Genomic DNA, 7,037 nt, shown 5'->3' with positions numbered 1-7,037 from the left:
TCTCTTCCCCTCTCCTAGGGGCGGGATTCACTGTGGGGTGGTGTGGCCCGTCTGGGCTACTTGCACACTGCCAGGCTTGTGATGCTGGGGATCAGGCGTATTAGCTGGGGTGGGTAGGCAAGGTGCACGGGGGCAGGAGGGGCAGGCTTAGATCGCTTCTCCTTAGGTGATCCTCTTCAGGAGGGGCCCTGTGGCAGCGGGAGGGGGTCAGATCCGCTGCCGGAGGTTTGGCTCCGCAGAAGCACAGAGTTGGGTGTTTGCGCGGAGCGAGCAAGTTCCCTGGCAGGAACTGGTTCTCTTTGGGATTTTGGCTGGGGGATGGGCGGGGGAGATGGCGCTGGCGAGCGCCTTTGTTCCCCACCAAGCTGAGCTCTGTCGTCAGGGGGCTCAGCAGCTCTCCCTCCCTTCCCGCTTTCCGAGCAGAGCTGTTAACTTATGACCTCCAAGACGCTAAGTCGCGCTTGTTGTGGGAACACAGTCCGTCAGGCCCCTCCGCTTTTGCCAGCCAGACTCGGGGGCTCTGCTTGGCCGGCGAGCCACCCCTGCGCCCCGGCTCCCTCCTGCCAGTCCCTGGAGCGTGCACCGCCTCGCCGCCCTTCCTACCCTATTCCGTGGGCCTCTCGTCTGCGTTTGGCTCCGGCGACTCCGTTCTGCTAATCCTTTGGCGGTTTTCTGGGTTATTTAGGCAGGTGTAGGTGGAATCTACGTGATCAGCAGGACGCGCGGTGAGCCCTGCGTCCTCCTAAGCCGCCATCTTGCCGCTTCTCTTCTTAAATGTTTATTTATTTTTAAGAGAGAGACAGAGACAGAGACAGAGCTTGAGTGGGGAGGGGCAGAGAGGGAGGTAGACACAGAATCCAAAGCCTGGGCTCTGCCTTTTTAAGCCATGGCTAAAAGTCTTCCAATCATGTGTGCTTTAGAAATGAGGGACTCTACTCTTCTGGAAGGAATCATGCTCACTTTCACTCCATTTGGAGTCATTTTACTATCCAAATCCACACGTGCTCTGGCACACACACATACTGATGGTGTGTTCGCTGGGGACGTGACAAGAGAACCAGAAGAAAGAAGTTAAAGAGTACTCTGCCATGGGACATCATCCATTTTCGTAACTGGATGCTCAAAGAACCAAGGATGGGCAAGAATTTCCTAATTTTCATAGTTTTTGCTCTACTCAGGGCCATTCTTGGCCCAGCTTCAAGAGGACAGGACCAGGGTACTGCAGTCCAACTCTGTGGGCCCCTGGAATTATGATGAGCTAACTCCCCTTAGTTGAGAAAGTACAGAAGAAAAGGCTTCAGTGTTCTCCTGTAGGATGTTTTGTTTCTCCAGCATTTCTTATAATCTAAAGCGTCAAAGGCCTTGGGTCTCTATCAATGACTCACTGTGTCCTGACTTACTAGAGAAATGCTTTATACTTGCTGGAAGTCTTTGGGAGTCAAGGGAGGCTTGGAGACTTGGGTTGGTGAGGACTTGGGATAGGGAAGGACATGTCCGAGTACTGTACACTGAGATTTGCAGTACAATACCAGTCCAGTCCAGACCCAGGGTCTTCATTTGGAAAAACGGGGCTCATTGTCCTGGCTGACATGAGGATGCCTCATGAGTCAAGAGTATACACGAAGGATGGACATTGTGGCATGGCAGAGGCCTGAGATCCCTTGAACAACCATGGAGCCTGTATTCCAGAGGTTTACCCTGGGACCTTAAAGGGCCGCTACCTTCATGTCAGCTACACAAAGGTACTAATTTTATTTGGGGGTCTTCATGCCTGTGGCTCCAATGCTAGCAGTGGACACCAGGGAACAGGCAGCCTCCTGTATCTGTGGTGCCCACTGAGGTTTGCTGGAGGAATGGAACAAGAGAAAGGTCATTCAGAGGTCATTCTGGATTTCCCCTACCTCAGATACAACAGGAATCTCCCATTACTAGGAGTTAACTCCACAGAGTAAGACAATCAAAATCTAGACAAAGGGCTCCAAAATTCTTCTATTTCTTCATTCAGTAACTGCTCCAAGCACTCACATTGTGCTAGAGGATCTCGTGGGCCTAGGTGTAAGTTTTACAATGACAAAGTGGTCCCAGCTTGGGAAGTCTTAGTCTGGAGGGGAGATGGAAAATGTTATGAAAGACAACTTGTGAAGAAAAGGCAAGAACTGTGATAATGAAAAGAATGAGTGTGCTGTGAGGACAGGTTGAGGAGTCTCTGAAGTGTATGAGAGGCCTAACTCAGGTGACATTTGCTGGGGCCAGCATGACCAGGGGAGAAGATACTTTTGATTCAGAGACTAGGAAACAGAAGTGAGTTTGCCCATTAGAAATATTACAAAGATGGAACATGGGGCTGTGGGTTCCTGGGAGAGGAGAGACAGGGAGGACCCATAGCATAGACCAAATGCTGGGACCTAGTAGACTGTTACTTATTCATTTCTCTCTGACAGCATTATTCAAATACTTTGACTCTTAAAACTACAAATATTTACTAGGTCACAAGTTTTGTGGGAGAGCAATACAGGCACAGTATAGCTGTGTGACACTGCCTCAAGGTCTCTATGAAGCTGGGGCTGTGGTCTCAGAGGACACTCAACAGGGTGATAATTTCCTCCCAAGCTCACTCTCATATGGGCAGTGTCAGAATTCAGTTTGAATTTAGAAGCTATTTCAAAATTTTGACCTGGAAACTTGTATCTCATTTGGTACAAATGAGACATTGGTCTCATTTGGTAGCCACAAACAAGTGCTTGATACCCCATTTCCATCAGTAGATAAGAGACACAAACAGCAAATGAGGGAGGAGAGTAGAAAAAGATATAACACCCTGTGCTCATTATGACTAATAAACTTCTTAAATAGCATCATCGACATCACCAAGCCTCCCCCCGCCGTACACTACCCCTCTGGTACTATCCAATTGTCTCTAATCTTAAGAGTCTGTTTCTTTTTCTATTTTCTTTTTTAAATTTACATCCAAATTAATTAGCATATAGTGCGAAATTGATATCAGTAGATTCCTTAATGGCGTTTACCTATTTAGCTCATCCCCTCTCCTACAACCCTTCACTAACCCTCTGTTCTCCATATTTAAAAATCTCTTTTTTGTCCCCCTCCCTATTTTCATATTATTTTTGCTTCCCTTCCCTTGTGTTCATTGTTCTGTGTCTTAAAGTCCTCATATGAGTGAAGTCATATGATACTTGTCCTTCTGGGACTAATTTCACTTAGTATGATACCTCTAGTTCCATCCATGTAGTTGCAAATGGCAAAATTTCATTCTTTTTGATTTCCAAGCAATATTCCATTATATATACCACATCTTTATCCATTCATCCATCGATGGATATTTGGGCGCTTTCCATACTTTGGCTCCTGTTGATAGTGCTGCTATAAACCTTGGGGTGCCTGTATCCCTTCGATACAGCATACCTCTATTCCTTGGATAAATACCTCATAGTGTAATTTCTGAGTCGTAGGGCGGTTTTATTTTTAATTTTCTGAGGAACCTCCATACTGTTTTGCAGAGTGGCTGCACCAGCTTGCATTCCCACCAACAATGCAAAAGAGATCCTCTTTCTCCACATCTTTGCCAATATCTACATCTGAGTTGTTAATCTTAGCCATACTGACAGGTGTAAGGTGGTATTGCGTTATGGTTTTGATTTGCATTTCCCTGATGATGTTGAGCATTTTTCATGTGTCTGTTGGCCATCTGGAAGTCTTTTTTGGAGAAGTGTCTATTCATGTCTTTTGCCCATTTCTTCACTGGATTGTTTTTTGGGTGTTGAGTTTGATAAGTTCTATATAGATTTTGGATACTAACCCTTTATCTGTTATGTCATTTGCAAATATCTGCTCCTATTCTGTCCCTGGTCTTTTAATTTTAGTGATTATTCCTTCCTGTGCAGAAACTTTTTATTTTGATGAGGGCCCAGTAGTTCATTTTTGCTTTTGTATCCCTTACCTCCAGAGAGGTGTTGACTAAGAAGTTGTTGAAGCCAAGATCAAAGAGCTTTTTGCTGTCTTCTTGAGGAATTTGATGGCTTACAGTCTTACATTGAGGTCTTTCACCCATTTTGAGCTTTTTTCTGTGTATGGTGTAAGAAAGTGGTATAGGTTCATCTTCTGCATGTTGCTATCCAGTTTTCCCAGCAGCACTTGCTGAAGAGGTTTTTATTCCATTGGATATTCTCTCCTGCTTTGTCAAAGATCAGTTTACCATACATTTGTGCATCCATTTCTGAGTTCTCTATCCTGTTCCATTGATCTGTCTGTTCTTGTGCCAGTACCATACTGTCTTGATGATTAGAGCTTTGCAGTATAGCTTGAAGTGCGGGATTGTAATGCCTCCTGCTTGGTTTTCTTTTTCAAGATTGCTTTGGCTATTCGGGTCTTTTCTGGTTCCCATAAAAATTTTAGGATTATTTGTTCTAGCTCTGTGAAGAATGCTGGTGTTATTTTGATAGGGATTGCATTGAATTTGTAGATTGCTTTGGGTAGTATTGAGATTTAACAATATTTACTCTTCCTACACAGGAGCATAGAATCTTTTCCTAATTTTTTGTGGCTTCAGTTTAAGCTTTTTTTGTTTTCAATGTATAGATTTTTACCTCGTTGGTTAGACTTATTCCTAGGTATTTTGTTTATTGGTGCAATTTTAAATGGGATCAATTCCTTGATTTCTCTTTCTGTTGTTTCATTGTTGGTGAATAAGAATGCAATGGATTTCTGTGCATTTATTTTGTATCATGCAACTTTGTTGAATTCGTGAATCACTTCTGGCAGTTTTTTGGTGGAATCTTTTGGGTTTTCCATATGGAGTACCATGTAATTTGCAGAGTGAAATTTGACCTCCTGGCTGAATTGGATGCTTTTTATTTCTTTGTGTTGTCTTAATGCTGTGGCTAAGACTTCCAATACTGTGTTGAATAACAGTGGTGAGAGTAGACACCTAAGTCTTGTTCCTGATCCTAGGGGAAAAGCTCTCAGTTTTTCCCCAATGAGGATGATATTGTTGGGTCTTTCTTATGTGGCTTTTATGATCTTGAGGTATGATCCCTTCTATCCCTACTTTCTCGAGGGTTTTTATCAAGAAATGATGCTGTATTTTGTCAAATGCTTTCTCTGCATCTATTGAGAGGATCATTTCATCCTTGTCCTTTCTTTGTAATGATGTTTTGAGTCACATTTTTTTTGCAGTTATTGACCCAGCACTGCATCCCAGCTATAAATCCCACTTGGTGGTGAATAATTTTTTTTATGTACTCTTTGATCCAGTTGGTTAATAGCTTGTTCAGGATTTTTTGCATCTATGTTCGTCAGGGAAATTGGTCTATAGTTCTTTTTAGTGGGGTTTCTGTTTTTGGAATCAAAGTAATGCTGGCTTCTTAGAAAGAGTTTGGAAGTTTTCCTTCCATTTCGATTTTTTGGAAGTGCTTCAAGAGAGTAGATGTTAACTCTTCCTTAAATGTTTGGTAGAATTCCCTGGAAAACCATCGGGCCCTGGACTCGTTTTTTGGGAGATTTTTGATTACAAATTCGATTTCTTTACTGGTTATGGGCCTTTTCAAATTTTTTATTTCTTTCTGTTTCAGTTTTGGTAGTGAATAGGTTTCTAGGAATTTGTCCATTTCTTCCAGATTACGCAATTTATTGGCATATATTTTCTGATAGTATTATCTTATTTTTTGTACTTCTGCAGTGTTGGTTGTGATCTCTCCTCTTTCATTCTTGATTTTTTTAAATTCGTGTCCTTTCCTTTTTGTTCTTGATCAAACTGGCTAGATGTTAATCAATTTTGTTAATTCTTTCAAAGAATCAGCATCTGGTTTCATTGATCTGTTCTTTTTTTTTTTTTAGTTTTGATAGGATTAATTTTTGCTCTAATCTTTATTTCCTGTCTTCTGCTGGTTTTGAGTTGTATTTGCTATTCTTTTTCCTGCTCCTTAAGGCGTAAGTTTGGTGGTGTATCTGAGATCTTTCTTCCTTCTTTAGGAAGGCCTGGATTGCTATAAACTTTTCTCTTAGGACCGCATTTGTTGTGTCCCAGAGGTTTTGGGCTATGTTATCATTTTCATTGACTTCCATATACTTTTTAATTTCCTCTTTAACTGCTTGGTTTGCCCATTCATTCTTTAGTAGGATGTTCTTCAGTCACCAAGTATTTACCTTTCCAAATTTTTTCTTGTGGTTGATTTCAAGTTTCATAGTGTTGTGGTCTGAAACTATGCACAGTATGATCTCAATCTTTTTGTACTTACTTAGGGCTGTGTGTCCCAGTATGTGATCTAATGTGGAGAACTTTCTATGTGCATAGGAGAATGTGTATTCTGGTGCTTTAGGATGAAATGTTCTTAATATATCTGTTAAGCCCATCTGGTCTTGTTTATCATTCAAAGCCATTGTTTCCTTGTTGATTTTTGAATAGATGAACCGTTCATTGGGGTATTGAAATCTCCTACTCTTACGGTATTACTATCCGTGAATTTATGTTTGTGATTAAATGATTTATATATGTGGGGGCGCCCACAATTGGTGCACAAATGTTTACAATTTTTAGGTTCTTCTTGGTGGAGAGTCCCTTTAATTATGATATAATGTCCTTCATGTCTTGATACAGTGTTTGAAAGTCTAGATTTTCTGATATGAGTATGGCTACTCCAGCTTTCTTTTGCCAACTATTAGCATGATACTTTGTTCTCCATCCCCTTATTTTCAATCTGTACCTGTCTTTAGGTATAAAGTGGGTCTCTTGTAAACAGCATATAGATGGGTCTTGTTTTCATATCCATTGTGTTACCTTATGCCTTTTGATTGGAGCATTGAGTCCACTGACTTTTAGAGTGAGTACTGAAAGATAGGAATTTATTGCCATTTTGATGCTTGTAGAGTTGGAGTTTCTGGTGATGTTCTCTGGTCCTTTCTAATCTTTCATTGCTTTTGGTATATATACACTCATCTTTTCTCCCCTCAGAGAGTCCCACTTAAAATTTCTTGCAGGGCTGTATTAGTGGTCACAAACTCCTTTAATTTTTGTTTGTCTG

This window comes from Felis catus, chromosome B2, assembly GCF_018350175.1.
Source record: "Felis catus isolate Fca126 chromosome B2, F.catus_Fca126_mat1.0, whole genome shotgun sequence".
NCBI classification, from domain to species: Eukaryota; Metazoa; Chordata; class Mammalia; order Carnivora; family Felidae; genus Felis; species Felis catus.
The sequence above is the reverse complement of the archived record's forward strand: the minus strand, read 5'-3'. Positions refer to the sequence as shown.